The sequence below is a fragment of the Typopeltis vanoorti genome, chromosome 3, assembly GCF_054136105.1.
Source record: "Typopeltis vanoorti isolate ZY-2024b chromosome 3, IOZ_Tvanoo_1.0, whole genome shotgun sequence".
NCBI classification, from domain to species: Eukaryota; Metazoa; Arthropoda; class Arachnida; order Uropygi; family Thelyphonidae; genus Typopeltis; species Typopeltis vanoorti.
Window position 1 is genome coordinate 42,523,366 of NC_143551.1, and position 24,923 is coordinate 42,548,288.

Here is a 24,923-nt window from a genome sequence, read left to right on the forward strand (position 1 = left end):
CAAAGTAGTTCCTTTGCATAAAGGTGGCTCTAAAATTTCTCTCTAAACTCTAGAGGTTCGGGATAATGGTGGAGACAGTTGTATAGTAGGTGTCCTCCCGCGATGAGGCTTCGAACTCCTTGGAGGTGTCACGAATTATAATAATAAAAATAATCAAACTGCGGTAGTTAATTACAGACTAATCACCATCTCGGGAGTGGTGGTAAAAGTATTGGAAAAGTTGTTTAAAGACAAAATTCAAGAATGGGTGGATCAGGATATGATACTCTATAGGGGCCAACATGTTTTGTTAAAAGTTGATCCTGCCTTAGCAATTTATTAACTTTTTATAATAGAATGACATCTGAGTTGGACAAAGGAAATGGCTACACAGTGGTACTTCTGGATTTTGCGAAGGCTTTTGACAGGATACCCCATGGAATATTGTTCTGCAAATTGGAGCAGATGGGGATGGATACTAAACGGGTGATATAGATAGGAGATTTGCTCAGGGAAAAATACCAGAAGGTGGTGTATGGAGGAGCAGAGTCCAGGATGAGGATTTGCTTGATGATGCAAAGTTGGAAAGTGCAATAAAAAATGGAGCTGATGTTGAGAGTTTGCAGGATGATTTGAATAAGCTGGCAAAATGGGCAAAAGGTAATGGATGTGAGTTCAATGTAGAAAAGTGTCAAGTTATGCATTTTGGGATTAAAAGATTACCAGCTGTGTACTACATTGATGGAACGGTACTGCTAGAGATTGATGAGCCTATGGACTTGGGGATGTTGGTGGATAGGGAGATGAAGTTCATGGGATACATTGCTAAGGTGTCCAAGATTGCACATAGGATTGCTTGGTTATTGAGGAACACACTAACATCCAGAGATAAAGTGGTTATTATTCCCCTTTATAAAGCGTTGATACTTCCACATTTGGATTACTGTGTTCATGTCGGGTCACCTGGATTCCTTGGAGATGAGGAGGTTGTAAAGGGGTTCAGAGAAGAGTGACTAAATTAGTGAGTGATATAAAAAATGCTCCCTACACTGATAGATTGAGAGCGTGTGGATTGCAGAGGTTGGTTGATAGGCGGAGAAGAGAGAATATGATAGAAACATTTAAATTACTAAAAAGGTTTTATAAGATTGATGCAGGGGAAAGATTTCAGCTGTGTGATAGTGATGGAAGAACAAGAGGTCATCCCTGGAAATTAAGAAAAAGTGTAGTTAACAAGGGTGTGAGAACGAGGTTTTTCACCTGGAGGGTGGTGAATGAGTGGAATGCATTGCCTGACTCAGTCGTGAGTTTTTCATCTGTAAATGAATTCAAGAAGAGATATGATAGATATTGTTTCGATAGTTTGGGTTTCTGGCAATGAGTCTACTGACTCCATGGAGATACCCATAATAATAATAATAATAATAAACTAATAGTGTAGTAAAGGAATATTGGTAAATAAAGAAACAATGTCAAGCTGCCTAACATATCTGACTCATGTATTTGAATATACATATTTGTATATTCAAATATCGAAATATATATAAACTGATGAGAAAACTTTACAGGATTGTCCCTCTGAGAATATTTCATGTAGTAGAATAAAAAAGGAAAGGAACTAGGCCAAGGGGTCATCCCTGGAAGTTGCAAAAGGAGGTGGAGGGTAGGAAGATGAAAAGTGCCTTTTATCGTTGAGGGTGGTTGGTCCATGGAATTCATTGCCTGATAGGGTGGTCCATGGAATTCATTGCCTGATTCATTGCCTGATAGTGAATTGATGATAGACTGTCTTGTCTAAGATGGACCTCCCAAGATGAGTCTTGTGACTTCATTGAGGTCCTGAATTGTAATTTTTTTTCTCAATGACTCAATATATATATATATATATATATATATATATATATATGAAACGTACTATTAACTCGGGGTTGGGATATGTTCATTTTTTAAATTAACTGACTTAAACCCGAGAATTATAACACAATGACATTTATTTGAAAAAAACGCAACATGTTTCGTCAAAAATGACTTCTTCAGGCGATAAGAACATAGAAAGACAATAAAAGACACTTAAATTAACATTGACACACTCTAAAGCTATACAACTATAAAGCCATAATATTCGACTGTAAATTACAGTTATGAGCTTGAACTACAGTCCGAGTTAAAGTTCCATTGTTGTACACCTGTGCGTGTGTGGAATCACGCGATCTCCAGTATCTAATAGTAGAGTTGAAAGAGTCTGCCAAATTATAGCTAAGATTATTATTCAAATGAAAAGGGTCTAAGGTGATTTCCCTTGACTCTACAATGCGGCGCTCTATTTCATCATGGCTGATGTGTAGGTTTGAAGTCAATGTCCAATCTATTTCATGTTGGTGGCCTTCGTTGTTCGTGTTTATTGAAAGCAGGACATGGCCCGACAGAGCTGTAGCTCTGGTTCTCTTATAGGCAATGTCTCTCTGATGCTCTTCGAGACGTAGTAAGATAGATTTTTCTGTCTGTCCATAGTAAGGCTTTCCGCATTCACAAGTGACCTTGTATACACCTGGGAATTGTAGAAGGTTGTGAGGTTGTTTATAGTTGTTGAAGCGTGATCTTATTTTTGGCAGAGTCGAGAAGCACGTTTTTATGTTAAACTTCTTTAGAATTCTGCTCAGCTTTTTGGATAGTGTGCTGATATATGGCAAGACGATATGACCTTTCGAGTCGTCCTGTGTCTCTACGTTGTTACGTTGGTGGCGGGATAATTGGTTGTTAATACTTTTTAGAGAGTAGCCATTGTTTTTAAAGGTCCATTTAAGATGTTGTAGTTCCTTTTTTAGTTCTTCTTCATCTGACAGTACAGATCTTGCACGATTCGCTAGAGTTGATATAATACCCAACTTTTGCGCTGGATGGTGATGGGAGGACGCATGCAAATATCTGTCTGTATGAGTTGGCTTTCTAAAAATAGAGACTTTAATTGATTCAGGCGTCTTGGTGAGTTTAACATCTAGGACCTTTATTAAATGGACCTTTAAAAACAATGGCTACTCTCTAAAAAGTATTAACAACCAATTATCCCGCCACCAACGTAACAACGTAGAGACACAGGACGACTCGAAAGGTCATATCGTCTTGCCATATATCAGCACACTATCCAAAAAGCTGAGCAGAATTCTAAAGAAGTTTAACATAAAAACGTGCTTCTCGACTCTGCCAAAAATAAGATCACGCTTCAACAACTATAAACAACCTCACAACCTTCTACAATTCCCAGGTGTATACAAGGTCACTTGTGAATGCGGAAAGCCTTACTATGGACAGACAGAAAAATCTATCTTACTACGTCTCGAAGAGCATCAGAGAGACATTGCCTATAAGAGAACCAGAGCTACAGCTCTGTCGGGCCATGTCCTGCTTTCAATAAACACGAACAACGAAGGCCACCAACATGAAATAGATTGGACATTGACTTCAAACCTACACATCAGCCATGATGAAATAGAGCGCCGCATTGTAGAGTCAAGGGAAATCACCTTAGACCCTTTTCATTTGAATAATAATCTTAGCTATAATTTGGCAGACTCTTTCAACTCTACTATTAGATACTGGAGATCGCGTGATTCCACACACGCACAGGTGTACAACAATGGAACTTTAACTCGGACTGTAGTTCAAGCTCATAACTGTAATTTACAGTCGAATATTATGGCTTTATAGTTGTATAGCTTTAGAGTGTGTCAATGTTAATTTAAGTGTCTTTTATTGTCTTTCTATGTTCTTATCGCCTGAAGAAGTCATTTTTGACGAAACATGTTGCGTTTTTTTCAAATAAATGTCATTGTGTTATAATTCTCGGGTTTAAGTCAGTTAATTTAAAAAATGAATATATATATATATATATATATATATATATATATATACACATACAATGAAACATATTATCTTTTCTGTACAGTGCAAAAATTCAGTACAAAATGCAGAGTACTTAATATTTTATAAATATAAATATGCATTTTTTTAAACTAGCTAAATATTTATCCATCATATTTACATATGGATAGGCACTTTGTGCATGCAATTCACCACACAATACTGTAATACAACACACAATTCAGTAGTAGTAATAATAATAATAATAATAATAATGGAAAATTTTATAGAAAAAATATACATAATTTTTCTGCAATTTGTCATTTGCATTTTTATTTCAATATTTTTATACATTCTGTATTTAATACAGATATTTTACAACATATAATTATAATAATGATAGTACTCTTCTTCCAGTGGCATTAATAGGCACTTAAGCACTGATAGCCTTCCAAGTATCCTTGGATTTCTTAACTGCAATACAAAGATAAGGCGGTTACCCCTATGCCTCTACAAGCATTCTTGACTGAAAATTGCATGTTATACTGGCTGCTTTGTCTGTTCTGAGGGATGAAAAACCTGAGTTTCTGGGAGAAAAATCCTCTACCCCTGTATGAGACTGGCTAACTCACCTTTAGATGAAAGAGAATCAGATAAAGGTTCCTCATGTCTTGGACAGGAATTGAATCCAGGTCTTTCCAACCAAAGGGCTTCATCTATACTGACTGTGCTATAGAGGCTCTAATGATAGTAATAATAAGTCAATATCATTATCATAGTTTGTTAGTATACAGCATATCTACTATTAAAACATTATTGTTAAATTTTTTATCACAACAGAAATTCTGTATACAAGTTACTGAGTTACTGAGTCATTCGTTTTTGATAAACTTGTTTGTTTGGGTAGCATTTCTGCTGTCTTCCTCAAAGCTTCTGCAGAGCTTATCTGAGAAAGATAATAGATGGCAGTGGTTTTGTGGTTTTGTTTCAGTACCCATCGCAAGTCAGGTGTAGATTTAACTGTTTATATGTATGTGTTCATGATCACAGTTTAACCTTTTTGAAGAGGGGGGGGGTTGGATTTGGGTATGGTGTATTCATGTCCTTGTATTATATTTGAGAGGAATTCATGATAGTTTTTTTTTTTTTTTTTTTTTTTGCATGTGGGTGTATGTGTGTGTGTGCACACATGCCCAGAGCATTAGGTTTTCACATAATGCTCTGGGTAATGTACGCGTGTAGGTAATTTCTCCCTAATTTTCAGTCTCGCTATAATATCTATATAGAACCTGTTTCAGTTCTCTGTAGGTCCCTAAGTTTTTCTCATCGAACTGAAGCATGACCGTGTAGTGCCATAAGTGTTTCACTTTAAATGTTTTGTGTTCTGTCATTGCTGCCTGTATGAGTGTGGACACTTCTCTTTGTTCCCAGAATATCAGTTTTACAATTATTTTGCAATGATTGTAATCTGTTAAGTTTGTAGTCTGTGCAGAATGTGTATGATGTAATTGCATATCTTAAAATGTTTTCACATAATGCTTTATAGATTAGTATTTTAAATGTATATTGGAGCATTGTCTTATAATCAATATAGTTTGCTTGCTGTTATCCTGAGTTTGTTATATAGATAATTTGTATGACTATTCCAACTTTGTTGCATCAAAGTGAAGTCCGAGATAACGGGTTGTTTTCACTTGTGTAATAGTTGTGGTTTTAGGATCAGTGCTTTGTTTATAGGAGGATGAATTGTCAGATAGTGAAATATTTCATTTCTATGGGTTGGGTCTGGGTTTTTTTATTATTATTATTATCTTTGGTTTTCAGGTTTTATATATATGCCATTTTCAATTAGCCAGTTAGTGATCATATTGATGTCGTGTTGCATATTTGTGTAAGCTATGTTTGTTGTTGTGAATAGATGCTGTGACAGTGTCATCTGTATATTGAAAGATATTACTTTTTAGGGGAAGCTGGTTGATATTGTGCATGTATATGTTAAACAGAATGGGAGAAAGAACTGGTAGCTCTTTGCTGTGTGCTGATCCTATATGTGTGATGTGCTTTCTTTTTTTTTTTTTCATGTATGATTTGAACCACTGGAGTAGATGTCCTCTGATTCCATTACGTGTTAGTTTGTTCAACCTGGCTTTGTGTGTCAAAATGCTTTATATTAGGTCAATAAAAACAACTAATACTATTCTGTTTTTATCTAATGCAGTGTTTATTAGCTATGTGAACTCTTCCAGAAGTGTTGCTGTTCCTTTATTTTTTTGAAAACCATATTGTGTTTTTGAGATGATTTGGAATTTTTCTACGTATGTGGAGAGTTTTGTGATACACAAGATGTTCCATGGTTTAGTTGATTACAGACAATGTGGTGATTGGGCTGTAGTTACTTATAATGTTTCTTTTTCCATGTTTATGTATGGGAGTGATTAATGCATTCTTTAGTATTTCAGGTAAGAAAAACCTGAAATACTAAAGAATACCGTTTTGAAGATTTTTTTTAACAGTTTGAGCATAACAGAATATAGGTTAGTTGAGTGTATTTTGATGCCTTTTGGCCTGATTCCATCTATTCCTGTCCTCTGTTTGGGTTAATTTGATAAATGGCAAGTGAAAGTTCTTCTTTTGTTACTGTGGGGAACCACACTGACTGGATTGCCTATGTTTCTAGTGGAAAATATTTCTTTGTTCCCTTGAGGTGGAAAATGTTTCCTGCAGATTTTGGACAGAGTTCACAAAGTGCTGATTAAAGTTGTTTGCCAACTGTTTAAGGGATTTGGACTTGTAAGCAAAGCTGTGTTTTATTGTTTCTGAGCCAGTGGCTCTGAGTGTGTTGTCTAGCATTTCATTGATGAGGTGCCAGGTTTCCTTTATGTCGTTCTGAGCTGTTGTAAATTTGTTTCTATAATAGTGTCTTTTTGCAGTTCTAATCTGTGTTATTAAATAATTCTATTTTCTTTTGTATTCAGCTTGCAAAACTGTATTGTTAGGCGACCATGTAAGTTGTTTCCATAGGGCATTTTTACTTTATATATATATATTAATATGTTTTCTGTTATCCATGGATTTTGTCTGGCTTGAGAGCATATATTTGTTATTGCTTTGTTATATATTTTATTAAAGGTAAGTTTAAGGTTAGTATGCATCGCATCAGCAGAATGTGAAGATGCTATCCGCATCCAGTCTATTTGTCTGATTTTGTCTTTTACTATAGTTTTGTTTATGATGCTATTATGCTGTTTTGTAGTCTCAGTGAGTTTTGAGGCTTCCAGTTCAGTATACAACTCTAGTGCAGTGGCATAATGGTCTGCCAGTTTACACGTTATATTGGATGCTGTATAGCTGTTTGAAGGAACCTGTATATTTATGTGGTCAGTATAGGATGAGGTGATTATGTTTTATTATTATTATTATGTTGCATCTCCAAGGAATTCAAAGACACATCAAGGGAGGGCACCTACTCTACAACTCTCTGTCTCCACAAACTACAACAAACCTTAACTACCATCATCATCCACACCAATGCCATCTGCTGCCCACCACCACCACCACCACCATTAGTATTTTCACAGACAATCACAAACATCCATGCCCACGGTGAGATTTGAACCTGCAGCCTTTTGGCTGGAGAGCACATATGCTAACCACTCGGCCGACTCTTCGTCTCGTGCATACGACCATATAGATGGGATTATGTTTTCTGCTGATAGGAGGTCTAGATATTGTGCTATGTTGTTATTCATGTTCATAATGTTTATATTTATGTTACCTATTATTATCAAGTATTCTGAGGCTCCTTCTTCTATGGTAGAAAGCCATCTATTTAATTCATCAAGAAATTTTGAGGTGCTTAAATTGGGTGGTCTGTAGATTGCATTTAATATCAAGGAGTTCTTTTGTTTGATTTTTTTTAAACTTCGATGCATTCATTTTCCACATATTCTAATTTATAGTTTATTTATATTACTCCTAATTTATGTTTGTTATATATTATTATACCACCCCCTTCATTTAGTTTGTGTCGTTGAAAGTTTGGCATTTGGTAACTGGTTGCCTCTTCATTTGTTGTGGATACTTCTGTTAATACTAAAATATCTGTGTTGTCCTATATCTTCCTTCAGATAAGCTTGCAGAGTCAGCCAGTATTTTAGTATTTTTGAATGCTCCTGATGTTCATTCATATGGAGAATAGATAGTCCTTTTTTTTGGAAGCAGTCTCTTGTTTCCATTCAGTTATCAAGTTTAGAATGTGCAGCTGCCATATTCTAGGGCAGTGTTTCTCAAAGTGTGGTACACGTATCCCCCGGGGATATGCATACCACGGGGATATGCGTACCTTTTGCATATCCCCCCGGGGATATGCAAAAGGTCTTCAGGGGGTGCATGACAATTTTCGGCTATGCATCATTAACACATGGAATCATTATTAAGAAAAAAAGAATTATTTTAAACGTATATATTTCTCAATAAATTATATATTATGCATGAATTCTCCTACTCAAATTGTGAGTTACTATCGCCATGACGTTCACATCCTGGGGATAGTAACTCGCTCCCTGCAGTAAACAACACTCCCTTCCCAACAGCATCACTATACTGATGACACAAGAAAAACAAATAGTTTTATTGTATCACTGAATAAGGTACAGAGACATTTGCAGTCTATGTAATATATTTCTCAACAAATATTGCAATTTGAGAAACTGGGATAAAATCAGCACTAACTAATGAATCACATCTCCCCTCCAACAGAAAGTGCTGTATAGACTCAAGCAAAACCATATGTTGCCGGCGCAACATATGGTTTTGCTCAACACCACCCTTTCGTGAACGTGTTAAAACTAATGAATATATAATGAATGTGTTTCAGATATTATGGAATTCAGTTGAAGAGAATTAGCATTTTAACTCAACTGGTGGCATGCCTTTGTCTTTGATTCGCGCAATCTTTTGTTAATACCGCACAAATCTTATGCACTTCTTCATAGCTGCTCTATCTCTACTTGCCTACCATTGCTGTCTGTTTCGTGCTCTGCTTTTACTTCTCATTAGTCATTTGTGAAGGATTGTTCATTACATATCTCAAGTCTTGTAAATTACTGGTAATTTTTGCTTGAAATAATGGGAAAGAAGAAGATGAAGCTATTTGGATAGATGACTTTGATGATGAACACAAGGAAACTATTCACAATGCCAAAAGTAGCGATAGTGAATAGGATCTTCTTGGTAAGTCGCACCATTTTCCATTTTTTTCTGTAAACTTTAGTTTCCGAAAATCCCCACATATATCTCGCACCACGATTTTTTAGCTTTAATTTTGAGAAAAAAAGTGCGAGTTATATTCGAGTAAATACAATAATTTTTTTTAGCTTTCAAATTCTTAAGTATGGATCATTGGTTAACGACTGGATTTATAAAATGCACAAAAAGAAGCAAACACAAGTAGCTGTAAGCAACAAGAAAACATTGATATTGTATCTGGATCAAATGAAATTGATAAGGGTATGTCGTCTGAAATCTCTAGAGAACCAACTAGGAAGAAGATGAAAATTCTTTGTAAGTATGATATGAATTACTTGAAATGTGGATTTTCATGGATGGGAAATGAAGAGGAATCTATTCCAAATTTTGTTCTATTAAAAATAAATCATATTTTTTGTTTACATGAACATATAAATTCAAATAAAATAGACATTATAGAAATTTACAATGAAATATACTTTCTTTATTTATTATTATTTTGATAAGGGGGTACTTGGTAATAATGAAAATTTAAGAAGCAGTACGTGAATATATGAAGTTTGAGAAACAGTATTCTAGGGTAATTAGATCTACTTGGTGGTCTGCGTTCATGTGGGTTGGTATGTTGTTCCTTTCTTTAAGTCTCATTAGTGTTCCTTTTAATGTGGCAGCCTTTGTTTGGATTGACTTTGCATCTTGTGGCTTTTTAAGGAATATTTTGCTGTCACTTACCCATATAAATCAGTAATTGTTTTCTGTTTTTACTACTACTACTACTAATAATTATTATTATATTAGTAACTGTATAAATTCTATTTCATTTTGCCATGCACTCTTTCATCTTCTAGTCTATGTTCCCATATTTGAAGTCCTCTATAATAATATTAATTATAATGAAGAGCCAAAGGCTTCAATTTGGCGACATGACCTTATTTAAGTTAAGGGATATTATATCCCATATTGTTTCTTAGCTGAATAAGAAACTCAGTGAGTTTCATGCCGAATATAGAAACTATATAAAGTTCGGCTATTCCAAGCATAAGCAAATACCTGAATAGTGCAGCACCTGACCCTTGAAGGTAGTTCAAGCTGAGGCAACTCATATAAAGGGTGGAGCAAGTTCCGATCACTATTCTTGATATTTACCCATAATGTGAACTTAACTCCTAGGAGCTGTATTTTGTTCAACATTATGAGAAAAGGTCACTACCCAGACCGGTTTCAACCTTTTTTTGAGGTCTCATCAGTGAGTAGGTAGACCTAGTTAATACCAAGTTTGTCAAACAGAACTTGCATCCCTTCTATGAGAATTGCCAAGAGGTGTCCTATTAAATTATTAATTATAATGAAGAGCCAAAGGCTTCAATTCGGTGACATGAACTTATCGACATGAACGAATCGCCGAACTTTATATAGTTTCTATATTCGGCATGAAACTCTTTCAGTTTCTTATTCGGCTAAGAAACAAAATAGGGATATAATATCCCTTAACTTAAATAAGTTCATGTCGCCAAATTGAAGCCTTTGCCTGTTCATTATAATTAATAATTTAATAGGACACCTCTTGGCAATTCTCATAGAAGGAGTCTAAGTTCTTTTCGCTACAAACTTGGTATTAACTAGGTCTACCTACTCACTGATGAGACCTCAAAAAAAAAGGTTGAAACTGGTCTGGGTAGTGACCTTCTCTCATAATGTTGAACAAAATACAGTTCCTAGGAGTTAAGTTTACATTATGGGTAAATATCAAGAATAGTGATCGGAGCTTGCTCCACCCTTTATATGAGTTGCCTCAGCTTGCGCTACCAAATGGGCCAGGTGCTGCACTATCCAGGTATTTGCTTACACTTGGAATTGCCGAATAGGAGAGAGAGAATGGTAAGAGGTATAATGTATGGGGACTCAATGATCCGTGGTGTTCAAGATAGGATGCGTGAGGAGTGTTTGCCAGGAGGAACAATAGAAAGGGTGGCTGTGGCAATTAAAAGAGGTGAAAGGGTGGATGAGATGATTGTGATGGTAGGAGCAAATGACTTGAGTGGTAATGTAAGTCGGGCAGCGAGAGATATGAGATTTTTGCTTGAGGCTGTACGGACGAAAACAGAGAGATTGCTGTTCTGAAAGAGTTAGTGTGTCCCAGGGAGGATGATAGCAGGGGTGGCCTCTTGTGGGAATGGATACTTGGGAGAAGGGAGACGATGTCAGGTAACGCTGAGCCCAGTGGAGTCTAGAAGGGATAATGCTGGATATAGAAACAATGGCATTTATATGCTTTATACTAATGCCAGGAGTATCCGGAACAAGGGAGAGGAATTGGTGGTGCAGATAGCATCAGCCTGGCCAAAAATTATTGGGATCACTGAGACGTGGTTGACAAAAGGGGATATAATAACAGGAATAGAAGTCGCTGGGTATAGTATTTTTCGTCAGGATAGGAAGGGAAAGCATGGTGGTGGGGTGCTGCTTATGATAAGTGATGACCTATGTTCTCTTGGTGGTGGGGTACTGCTTATGATAAGTGATGACAAATGATTTTGAGAGCATATGGTGTGAGGTAGAGGTAGGCAAGACAGGATATTTAGTGGGGTGTTGCTACAGACCCAGGAGCACGGAGGATGGGGACCAGGAGATGTTTAGACAGCTAAGTTTGGCAAGTGCAAGAAGAATGATTGTTATGGGAGATTTTAACTACAGTAGTATAAATTGGAGAGAGGAAGATGCATGTAGCAATAGTGGAATGGAATTTCTAGAATTCTTGAAGGACAAATGTCTTAGGCAACATGTAACAGAGGGAACAAGAGGTTCAAGAGTTTTAGATTTGGTTATAGCATCAGAAGAGTTGATAATAACTGAGATGACATCTCTTCCACCAGTTGGAGAGAGTGACCATATGGTTTTGACTTGGAAAATGAATAGACATGCAGGAGTATCAAAGAGACAGGAACTTATGTGGAATTATAATGCAGGTGATTATAATAGTCTTAGACATCAACTTTGGGAAGTTTCATGGAGGGAGGAATTGGAAGGCCAGATATCGTTAATGCGTGGGAAATTGGGAAAGAATATTTGTTAGCAGCAATGGTAAGTTGTATACCACGAGTGAAGAAGAGGACACAATTTGGAGTAAAGTGGATGACAAACAATATTAAACAGGAATATTGCATGCGAAAAAGAGGCTATGTAAGAGATATAAGGAGACAGGTGAAGAGAGGATGCATGAAGAATATAAGACACAGACCTGAAGAGTGACTAGTGTGGTAAGGAAAGCGAAACTGGAATATGAGAGGAGATTGGCCCTAAGATCCAAAGAAAATCCTAGGGAATTTTTTAGCTATGTGGCCAGTAGGAGGAGAAATGACTGTGGAAGAATGATATTGTGGGATAAAAATAGGAATAGAGTGATTCCACTATGTCCTCTGCATATTTGCAGAGGACATAGCGGAATTGTTCATTGAACACTTTATTGGAGTATTTCATCCTGGAGGAGTCAGTTTTAATGCTAGAAGGATAGGGCTGATTCGAGGTTTAGAGGTACAGAAGGAGAGTGTCTTTCAGATACTGAGTATACTCTGGATGTCAGGAAAGCTTTGGGACTGGATTGTATTTCACCACGAGTTTTGAGAGAATGTGCTAGGGAACCGACAGTGCCTTTAACCTGGCTTTTCAATGAAAGTCTGACTTCGGCAAAGGTGCCCAGGGAGTGGAAGGAGGGTAATATAGTGCCATTGCATAAGGATGGTAACAGACTGGAAGTGTCTAATTATAGGCCAGTCTGTGTGTCATCAGTAGTTGTTAAGATATTGGAGAAAGTAGTGAGGGACCGTATACAGCACTGCGCAGATGAGGGTAATGTTATCTGTGAGAGTCCACATGGATTTGTGAAAGGGCGCTCTTGTTTTATCAATATGCTAGCCTTTTATAATAAAGTTACAAGAACTTTGGATGAGGAAAAAGCATATACTGCAATTTTCTTAGACTTAGCAAAGGCATTTGACAGGGTGCCACATGATATGCTGATATTTAAGTTGCAGCATATTGATCTGGATGTCAGATTCGGGATTGGCTGTCTGATAGGTATCAGAGAGTTGTGTATGGTGGAGCAATATCAAAGAGGCAGAAGGTTACAAGTGGGGTTCCACAGTGCTCAGTACTGGGACCTATATTGTTTAACCTTTATATCAGTGACATTGTCTGTGGATTGCAAGGGGATATTTGGTTGTTTGTGGATAATGTGAAGCTGAGAAGGATTATTAGTAATAGTGCAGATGTGGTAGCCCTGCATGAGGATTTGAATAAGCTAGATCGATGGGCAAATGAATGGGGATTTCAGTTTAATGCAGCAAAATGTAAGGTCTTGAGGTTTGGGAAACATCGATGGGATGCTGCATACTCTATGGGAGGAGTTATACTGGAGGAAGTAGGGGAGACAAGAGATCTGGAGTTGATGATTGATAGAAACCTGAAGTTTAGCGGACATATTGCAAAGGTGGTGAAGGTAACACAGAGGAATGCTGCACTTATGAGAAGGACACTGACCTGCAGAGATAAGAGGGTTATCATTCCATTGTGTAAGTCTCTGATCAAATCACACTTGGACTATTGTTCTCAGATTTGGTCCCCAGGATTTGAAGGGGATAAATTAACTGGTGAAAGTATACAAAGACGGATGACAGTGATGGTTTCAGGACTGTATGAGGATAGTTATAAGGATCGGCTGAGGGAATGTGGACTGCCGAGTTTGCAGGATAATAGAAGGAGAGGTGATATGATTGAGACTTTTAAACTGTTGAGAGGTGGTTACAGGGTTGACACTGGGGAGTGCTTTCTCTTGGTTGAACAACGGGAAGGAGTGATGACGAGAGGCCATCCCTGGAAGTTACGAAAGGAAACTGTGAGCAAGAGGGTGAGGAATGGTTTCTTTGCATGGAGGGTGGTTGAACCGTGGAATGCATTGCCTGACGGAGTGCTGAGAGCGAGAACCGTCTATGAGTTTAAGGAGTGGTATTATAGACTTTTTGTTTCTTAGGGGGGGGAAGACCTCCCCTCGATGAGTCTTGACAGACTTTATGTTCTTAGGAAGGACCTCCTGCAATGAGTCTTTTGACCCCATGGAGACCTGAATAATAATAATAATATAGTTTCTATATTCAGCAACAAAAAAATATATCATCCTTAACTTCTATTTTTGTTCATTGAAGTTTTTCTGCTATCTTCAATAATACATCTCCTTCTCCTGTTCTATTCCCTCTATCCTTTATGAGAATTCATTGCATTCTATCCCTATATCATTTTCTCGGAGAGGACTTACTGATGCTAATAATTTTTGATCAAGTCAAGCTGGCCAATACCAAAAACTGCTTCCTTTATTTCTTGTTGTATTTCAGTTGTAATGCCTTGATAATAGTTTACATTTCTTCGTATTCAGATTTTTGCATCCTGATTTTCAAAGGGATTAAGATGTATAAGAAAGGATCCAAAGACTAACTAAGGTGGTTTTCTGATCTCTGCAGTGTTAATTACATTAAGAAAGATACTTTTGGATAAAAAGAGGGTTTTGGGGGTGATGTGCTTGAGGCATATATGTTGATAACAGTTTTTTTAACCAGTTTAATGTAGAAGGAGGATTATACATATAATGCGAAAGACAGCAGAACAAGAGATCATCCTGGAGGAAGTTTATAAGACAGGTGTGAGTCAGGAGCACATTTTATGTATGGAGAGTGATTAGTGGGTGGAATGCATTGCCTGAGAGTCTGGCAAGTGTGGAAACAGTGAATGAGTTTCAGCCATACTTTGATGAGCCATACATGTAACATTGAAACCTGATGAGTCTTTTTACTCCAGAAAGGCCTGATGATAACAATAATAATAAAACCATCTTATGGCAACCAAACCTGGATGAAAATCTGCTTTTAGTTCTGAATACAATTTAAGCAGATATCTTAGATACTCTTACACTAGGTCAAGTTTCTAAGGAGTGGAAGGATAGCAAGATTGTGCCACTTCATAAAGGAGGTGATAGAACTCAAACATCAAAATATAGGCCTATCTGTGTGTTAGGTGTTGTAGTTAAGTGGTTGGAGAAGCTTGTGAGAACTAGGATACAGAATTAGATTGACAACAATGGTATTATCTTTGATGGACAGCATGGATTTGCTACAGGGTGTGTTTTAGTAATCTACTTACTTATTACAATAAGGTGATGGCTTCATTGGACAGAGGAGTGGGCTACATAGTAGTATACTTGGATTTTGCAAAGCTTTTGATAGATTACTAAATGATAAGTTGGTAGTCAAACTAGACCAGTTGGGGTTGGATATTAGATTAAATTAGACTGGCTGTCTGATAGGTATCAGAAAACTGGGAATGGGTGAGCAATATCCCCGAAGAGGAGAGTCACTAGTTGTTTGCCACTAAGTCTAATTTAAGTCTGTCTGTGGGCCGTGGACCACAGGTTGAGAAACACTGCAATAAGGTGATGGCTTCCTTGGACAGATTAGAGGGATACACAGTAATATACTTAGATTTTGCAAAGGCTTTTGATAGATTACTACATGATAAGTTGATAGTCAAACTACAGCAGATTGGGTTGGATATTAGATTAGTGCATTGGATCAGAGACTGGCTCTCTGATAGGTATCAGCAGGTTGTGTATGGGGGAGTAATATCCCGGAAAAGGAAGGTCACTAGTGGTGTGCATCAGGAGTCTGTTTTAGGGTCATTGCTGTTTAACTTGTATAATAATTATATTGGCGAAGATTTGGATGTAGATATTCAGTTGTTTGCAGATGATGCAAAGTTGGGAAAACTGTGAAGAGTAGAGAAGATGTTGTGGCCCTACAAAAAGACTTGAATAAATTGGGCACGGGAATGCAGATGCGAGTTCAATGTTGCAAAGTGTATGGTTAAATTTAGGAAACAAAGATGGGAAGCAGAATTTATGCTTGGTGGAGATATATTGTCGGAGGTGAAGGAAATAAGAGATCTTTGGGTGATAGTGGATAAGGATCTGAAATTTAGGCCTCTTGGAATGATGCGGAGGACACTGACTTCTAGAAGTAAGCAGATTCTTGTTCCATTGTATAAGGCCAAACATGGACTATACCGTGCCCAGATTTGGTCACTTGGTTTTCTGAAGGATGAAGAGATGTTGGAAAGGGTCCAGAGGCAACTGACTAAGGTAGTTTCTAACCTCTGGAATGTCGAATATGAGGAAAGATTGAGAAGATGCAATTTGCAGAGTCTGGTGTACAGGAGGAAGAGGGGAGATATGATAGAGACCTACAAGTTAGTAAGGGGTTGTTATAGGATCAGTGTTGGAGAGGTTCTACAGAAAACAGTGGAAGATCAGGGGAGAACCAGAGGTCATCCCTGGAAACTGTATAAAGAGGGTGTGAGTAGCGGAGTGAGAAGCAGGTTTTTTCATGCAGAGTTGAGAATGATTGGAATGCCTTGCTTGAGAGTGTGGTGCAGAGAAATTGAGTGTGTTTAAAGTACAGTATGATGAGCTGTGTGTACAATAAAAGGTCCTCCCAGATAAGTCTTTGACTCCATGGGTTCTTGGGTAATAATATTAATAAAACTGTTGACTTCACTTTAAATTTTCTTTGCATGCCATGTTGTGCATTATGGGATACAAGAGGAACTTCATGGTAACTGTACTGTTCTATATACTAGTAGCTAGTCATGAAGATATTTCATATGCTAATTTTAGTTTCATCATATTTAGGTAAAATAAGGATGAAAACAAAAATATCAAATTTTTCAACTATTCTACTTTCCTTGTCAGTGAAAAAATTTGCTACAACTGTCTATAATTCAGAATAAATCATAATATTGTAATACAGTATTTCAGTAATAATATATGAAATTATTACTCTATCATTAAGTTTACTCTCATTTTCAGAACATGTATATTTTTCAGTGTTGTGAGATGTCAGTAAAGATTGATTACTAATTTATTATTATTATTATTATAAAGAGAGATCCCCAGGAAGGAGGGACTCGTTGAGGAGGTCACATACTACCTGCAAACAGCTGTTGTACATGTTCCTGAATTTATTCACACTACTTGCACACACAACATCCAATGGCAATCCATTCCAATCACACACTACCCATCAATGAATGAAAAATCTAGCTCTTATCTCCTTCTTGATGACATTAATTCTTACTTCCAAGGATGCTCCTGTTCATTCCTCACACTCCATAAAATGAAAAATTCCATTTATTGGTATCCTCTATGACCTTTTCAGAATTTTGTAAGTCTTGATCATATCATCCTTCTTTTTCCTCTTTGCTAGTATCTGCAATCCACAAATTCTTAAGCTGTCTTCATAATCAGTATTCCACAATCCTGATATCATTTTAAAACTCTCTTTTACACTCTTTCCACCATATCAGAGCCACCACAGGAACCAGGAGGCAAGACCTGTTTACAGTAGTCCAAGTGAGGTCTTATCAAAGCCTTGTAAAGAGTAAAAAATGGCTTATTTATTACTAATTATATGAAGAGCCAAAGGCTTCAATTCAGCGACATGAACTTATTTAAGTTAAGGGATATTACATCCCATATTGTTTCTTAGCCGAATAAGAAACTGAAAGGGTTTCATGCTGAATATAGAAACTATATAAAGTGGGTCAGGTACTATCCAGGTATTTGCTTACGCTTGGAATCGCCGAACTTTATATAGTTTCTATATTCGGCATGAAACTCTTTGAGTTTCTTATTCGGCTAAGAAACAATATGGGATGTAATATCCTTTAACTTAAATAAGTTCATGTTGCCGAATTGAAGCCTTTGGCTCTTCATATAATTAGTAATTTATTAGGACACCTTCTTGGCAATTCTCATAGAAGAGATGTAAGTTCTGTTCGCTACAAACTTGGTATTAACTAGGTCTACCTACTCACTGATGAGACTTCAATAAAGGTTGAAACCGGTCTGGGTAGTGACCTTCTCTCATAATGTAGAACAGTAATACAGCTCCTAGGAGTTAAGTTCACATTATGGGTAAATACCAAGAATAGTGATCGGAGCTTGCCCCACCCTTACTATGAGTTGCCTCAGCTTGCACTACCAAATGGGTCAGGTGCTGCACTATCCAGGTATTTGCTTATGCTTGGAATCGCCGAACTTTATATAGTTTCTATATTCGACATAAAACTCTTTGAGTTTCTTATTCGGCTAAGAAACAATATGGGATGTAATATCCCTTAACTTAAATAAAATGGCTTATTTATCTTTACATGTCAAAGTTCATTTCAGCATTACAATTATCCTCAGAGTTGAATTTGTAATCTTTGTTATATGGCTCTTGAACTTCAATTTCCTGTCTACTAAAACTCCAAGATCCCTAGCCTGATCAGTTTCTTCTAGTATAATTGCACCAATACATGCCATTGGATATCTAATTATACCGAAGTGCATGACTTTACATTTATTAACAATGTAGAGACAGCCATTTTCACATGCTCTCAATTCTACCCTATTAAAATTATTATGCAAGTACTGCATATCAGCTGCATTCCTCATTACCCTGCCTATCTTTGCATCATCACCAAACTGCTGTATGTTACCTGTCAAATCCTAACAAATGTCATTAATGTACAGATTGAATAACAGTATACCAAGAACCGATCCTTGTGGTACACCACTGGTTACCTTAAATCTTGCAAATTCATATCCTCCATATACCACTTTTTGATATCTGTCAGTCAGCCATCCTCTTATCCACTCTAATATTTTCTAATCCAAACCCATATTCTCCAATTTATGCAGCAGTCTTCTATTTGCATTCTGTCAAAAGCCTTAGCAAAATCCAAAAGTATCATGGTGCATCCATTCCCCTTGTTTAACTCAATGATAACATTCCAGAATGTGAGTAAGTTGCTCAAACATGACCTTCCCCTTAGTAAACCAATGCTGTTCATTGGAAAATAGAACTTCTCTGTCAATCCATTTATGAATGTGAGCCCCAAACAGCTTTTTCAAATTCTTCCCCACCACTCCAAAGATGCTGATATTTCAACAGTTGGACCACTCTTGTGCAATGGACTTATCATACATTATTTCTACTCCTGTGGAATCTTATCTGTTCTGAGACTCAAATTATATATCCTAGTCAAAGGCAGTTCATCTGAACACTCTTTTAGCATCCATACTGATATCCCATCGGTTCCTAATGCCGAATTCTTATTTAGTTTGTGCAACAGCTCTAGTACCTCCTGATACATCTGAGTTTCTTCATCCATTGAAGAAGTAGCAGTGAGCTCAATATCACATAAACCAGGTTGACAGCATTTTGCAAAACAGGCACCCAGTAGTTGAACAATTTCTTCTGCATTTTCACCCACACACAATCTACATTCACTAGAATTATTCTTTTGTATTCATTCTTTCTCTCACTTACAGCATAACAATAGAATTCTTTTAGGTTGTCTTTAGCTTACAGAGCCAGTTTCTTTTCTTGCTTGGAGTTTGCTTTCCATACAATAGTTTGGACTCTTCTGACCTGCTCCTCATAATTTTCTGAACTGGCATCACTCTTGCTTTTTTGATATTTTCTTTCATACTGAACTTATCACTAGTTAAGTCATTCATGCCTACTAGAATTACGATCTCTTTTTTTTTTTTGTTGTTGTTTTTAATTACATGTGTTGTATTTTTTGCACATTTTTAAATTTTGTTCCAGGAAAATTAAAAATATCAAAAATTTAAAATAAAAATAATCAGAAAATTAAAAATATAACGCAAGTAATTCAAAAACAGAAAAGAAAAGTAAATGAAATCATAGTTGTAGTAGGTATGAACGATTTAACTGGCGATAAGTTCAGTATGAGAAAGGACATGAAAGGGTTTCTGGAAGAGGTGAGAGTGAAGAGTGAGAAAGTGAAAATCGTTAGTATTTTACCTCGCTATAATAACAATGAATTGAAAAGAAGGGCTATGATGGCAAACGATTCGATGCATAGGCAATGTAGAAGGAATGGATGCAAGTTTTTGGATGTGTGGAGTGAGTTTGAGGGAAGATTGGATTTATATAAGAGGGATGGCCTACACCTGAATGCGTTTGGTATCAGGAGTCTGGAAAAACTAATAACTGGTATGAAACCTAACACAGAGATCAGGGAAACTAAATTATAAAGGGAGGAATGGTGTGAGTGTAAGAGCGACAATGATATACAACTGTGTTAATGATGGGAATGGCTTTGTCATGGAAAAATTGACGAGATGAGAACAATTTCGGGTTTGTGTTCATCCAGTTTGGACCCATCATATGTGTGCAAAGATGTCTACATGTATAAGGCATTATAGAAGAATAGAGATCTGTCCACCTGTGTCAGGCAGACTGAAGAGAATAGTATACAAATGAACATGCAAGTAGATTATTATGTCTGTACACGAATGCTAGGAGTATCAGAAACAAAGGGGTAGAGTTTGTTGCCTTAGTCAATATGTTGTGACCTCAGATTGTAGGAATTAGTGAGACCTAGCTATCAGAATCAGACCTACTAACTGGTATCGAGTGTCATGGGTACAGTATTTTTATGAAGGATAGAGTGGATAGGAGAGAAAGGATGTGCTACTAATGATATTGGATGACTTAAATCCAGTTAGAGTTGAGACCTATGAATGTAGTAATACTACTAACAATATTTCATGTGGCAGTGAGTTTGAAGCCATCTGGTGTGAGGTGGAATCTAACAAGACAAATTACATAGTGGAGTGTTGTTATAGACCTGATAGATTGGTTGCTGGTGATGAAGAAATGCATCACGAAATAGAAAAGTTGAGCGCAAAAAGAGTAATCATAATGGCAGACTTTAATTATTCAAATATTGATTGGATAGCAGTAGAATCTTATGAGAAGAATGAAAATGCATTTATTGAGCTGTTGTGGGACAACTTCCTCAAGCAGCATGTGACAGAAGGAACTTGAGGTCAAAGAGTGCTAGATTTGATTATAGTGTCAGAGGGTGTTTCAGTTAAAGACGTAACTATCCTGTCTCCATTCATTTTTGAAATTATGGATTCTACAACCATGTTAAAATAACTCTTTTTATTATCCCGACATTTCGATCTTCATATCAAGATCATCATCTGGAGCATGCATAAATATACAAGACAAGCTGCGTTACATTTCAAACCGTAAGCTAGAGAAACAATGATTTGATCACATGCTACACACTGGCATGTTGTCAGTTATCTGTAGATTACTGACAATGTCATGTTGTCAGTAATCTATGGCGAACCACATCCTCCAAACGAAGAAAGAAAATCTCATTTCCAAATTCCAAAGACTAAAAGATCGAAAGAACCAGCCGCCATATGCAAATTTCTCCACAATGAACAATAACAACCAACCAGAAGCAAGAAACAACAGGTTCACCAATCACCAACAGGTAACAATAATATAGTTAACCTGTCCGACCATGCTTTAAACAAAGATGAAATCTCGATACTTAACAAAGGTTTAAATTATGCCATGGCACCCAAATCAATAAACAAACTTGAATTTATTTGTAATATTGAAAGAGGCCTAAGATTCATCCCAAATAACATAGCAGAAAAAATACGTTTAGAAACCGCCAGCATTTTAAATTATAACAAAACAATAACAACCAACCTAACTCAACACGAACAGTGATAAAACCACCTACTGCATAACTTCGGGGTATGACTGTATATATATATATATATATTTTTTTTTTTTTTAATTTAAAAATAACAATTGTAATAATAGAAATAGGACATCACTGTTACTGGAAGGAAAACATCTGTAAGCAAGAATGTTTATTCATGTAATCAAAAATTAAATTAGCTTGATGTAATTTTTTTTTTTTTTTTTTTTTTCACTAGAGGTCATTCCAGTGAGTAGCATGTGATCAAATCATTGTTTCTCTAGCTTACGGTTTGAAATGTAACACAGCTTGTTTTGTATATTTATGTATGCTCCAGATGATGATCTTGATATGAAGATCGAAACGTTGGGTTAATAAAAAGAGTTATTTTAACATGGTTGTAGAATCCATAATTTCAAAAATGAATGCTGATCACCATGTAATACTAAAAGAAAAGTATTCTGTCTCCAGTTGGACATGAATACTTAAATGAAGTGAGTCCCGTATGACAGTAATCATGCGGGACTCACTTGGGAAGTGACTAAGTTTATGAATGTTCCATTCAGAAAAGGTTACATGCTGAACTACAAAGCAGAAAATTATGACCAACTGAGGAGTATACTGAGTTCAGTGGAATGGGATTTGTTTGCTGGATGGAAAGCATATCGACAGTGCATGGGAAGCATTTGAACAATACTTAAATGATGCGATATCAGAATGTGTCAAGAGATTCGTAAGAAAAGGACGATGTGGAAGGAATACCATTTGCATAAGGATGATGTCCGTTATGAATGTTATAAGCAGCAGGGCTAGAAGAATTACAACTGTTGTATGGAAAGCAAAGTCTGATTATGAAAAGAAACTCGCTCTGTGTGCTAAAGACAATCCACAAGAATTCTATCAATATGCTGCAAGTAAAAGAAAGAATGAATATGAAAGAATAACTCTTCTAAATCCAGATGGCATGAGTATTACAGATGCAGAAGAGGTTGTTCAGTTAATGAGTGTCCATTTTGTTAAAAGCTATCAACCTGGTGAACACAACATTGAGCTCACTTTTACCTCTTCGCTAGATGAAGAAACGCAGGTGTGTGAGGCCGAGGTATTAGAGCTGTTGCACAAACTGAATAAGAATTCAGCAATAGAGACTGATGGAATATCAGCACGTGTGCTAAAAGAGTGTTCAGCTGAACTGGCCATTCCTTTCACCAGGATATTTAATATGAGTCTCAGAACAGGGAAGATTCTGCCGGAATGGAAGGAATGTATGGTAATTCCATTGCACAAGAATGGTGCAAAGACTGATGTATCCAACTATCGACCAATTAGTATTTCAGTAGTTGTGGTGAAGATTTTGGAAAAATCGGTTTGGGCTTGCATTCAGAAATGGGTTGACATTGAATCTCTTCTTTGCAATGAACAGCATGGTTTTACTAAGGGAAGGTCGTGTTTTAGCAACTTTCTCACATTCTATAACAATGTTACTATTGAACTAGACAAGGGGAATGGATACACCATGATACTTTTGGATTTTGCTATGGCTTTTGACAGAATACAGCATGGTAGACTGTTGCATAAAGTGGATAAAATAGGGTTTGGGTTATACAATATTTGCATAAATAAGAGGATGGCTGACTGGCAGATATCAAAAAGTGGTATATGGAGGATCCGAGTCTGCAAGGTTTAATAATAATAAAGTAAATTATTATAAAAATAACCCAGATCTAGTTAGTAAGATACGGGAGGAGCATGGAGCAAGTCCGAGGTTTACCAGCGCCACCATCTCTTTACATGGCGTATGGAGTGCAGATAGTTATAAGGACTTAAAACAGCTTGGGCTTACGCAAAAGGATATAAAGTTCTTTCCTTGAGGGCCCTTCAGGGCACACTGGTGGCATGGCATTGCCACCAGAGAATGACTACTATGATAACTCAAACAGGTATAGGGTGAAACACTTGTAAAGGCTTAGGCCTATATCAAGTCTGGACGAAATATCTGGATGTGATGTAAGGGTAGTACTGCCCATAAACAGTACAAAGATTAATAAAAAAAGAAAAAATAAATAACAAGTGGTGTACCACAAGGATCAGTGCTTGGTCCACTCATATTCAATCTGTACATTAATGATATTTTGGGAAGGATTTGACAAGCGACATACAGTTATTTGCTGATGATGCAAAGATAGGTAGCATAATCAGAAATGCTGCTGATATGTAGTCTATGCAGAATGATTTGAATAGGCTGGAGTTGTGAGCATGGGAAAATGGGTGTCAGTTCAATGTCAGTAAATGTAAAGTCATTCACTTTGGCATGATTAGATATCCAATGTCGTATCATAGTGGGATTAGGCTAGAAGAAACTGATGAGGCTAGGGATATTGAAGTGTTAATAGATAGGAAGGTGAAGTTTAGGGGCCATGTGGCAAAGATTGAAAATACAACTCAAAAGCTAATTGCAATTGCAAACTGAAACGAATGTTCACATGTAAAAATAAGGATGTTATTTTGCTTCTTTACAATGCCTTGATAAGACCTCACTTGGACTATTGTGTGCAGGTCTGGTCTCCTGGTTTCCGTTGTGATTCTGATATATTAGAGAGAGAGAGAGAGAGTACAAAGGAGAGTGTTAAAAATTATATCAGGATTGTGGAATACTGATTATGAAGACAGATTGAGAATTTGTCGACTGCAGACACTAGCAAACAGGAGAAAGAGGGGGTGATATGATTGAGACTTACAAACTTCTGAAAGGGTCATACAGGATTTCAATTGATGGAATTTTTCAATTTATGAAGGATGGGGAAAGGATGAGAAGACATCCTTGGAAGCTGAGAATGAAGGCTACCAAGAAGGGTGTGGGAGCTAGATTTTTCTCTCAGAGGGTGGTGTGTGATTGGAATGGATTGCCATTGGATGTTGTGAGTGCAAGAAGTGTGAATGAATTCAAGAATAAGTATGACAGCTGGTGTGTGTGTGTATAGTATGTGGCCTCCCTCGATGAGTCTCTGACTCCCTGGAGATCTCTCTTAATAATAATAATAAAAACTTGAATTTATAACACTGTCATCAATTTCATGTTTTATGATAGATTCACATCCTAAATAATATCCAACGGTTTACAATTCATGCTACCTTACCTGATTTTCATTACACAATAACTTACCTGATCCCGTGCTTTTGTTTCTCAATTTGCTGCTTAACTTTCTTATCCTCCC

At 36.8% G+C, this 24,923-nt stretch overlaps 1 protein-coding gene across 1 annotated transcript in view; it reads left to right on the forward strand.

Moving 5' to 3' along the window:
• Positions 1-24,923, forward strand: part of LOC150108079 (dynein axonemal heavy chain 3-like) — a 1,881,116-nt gene that overhangs the window by 1,258,226 nt on the left and 597,967 nt on the right. The window lies entirely within an intron of this gene.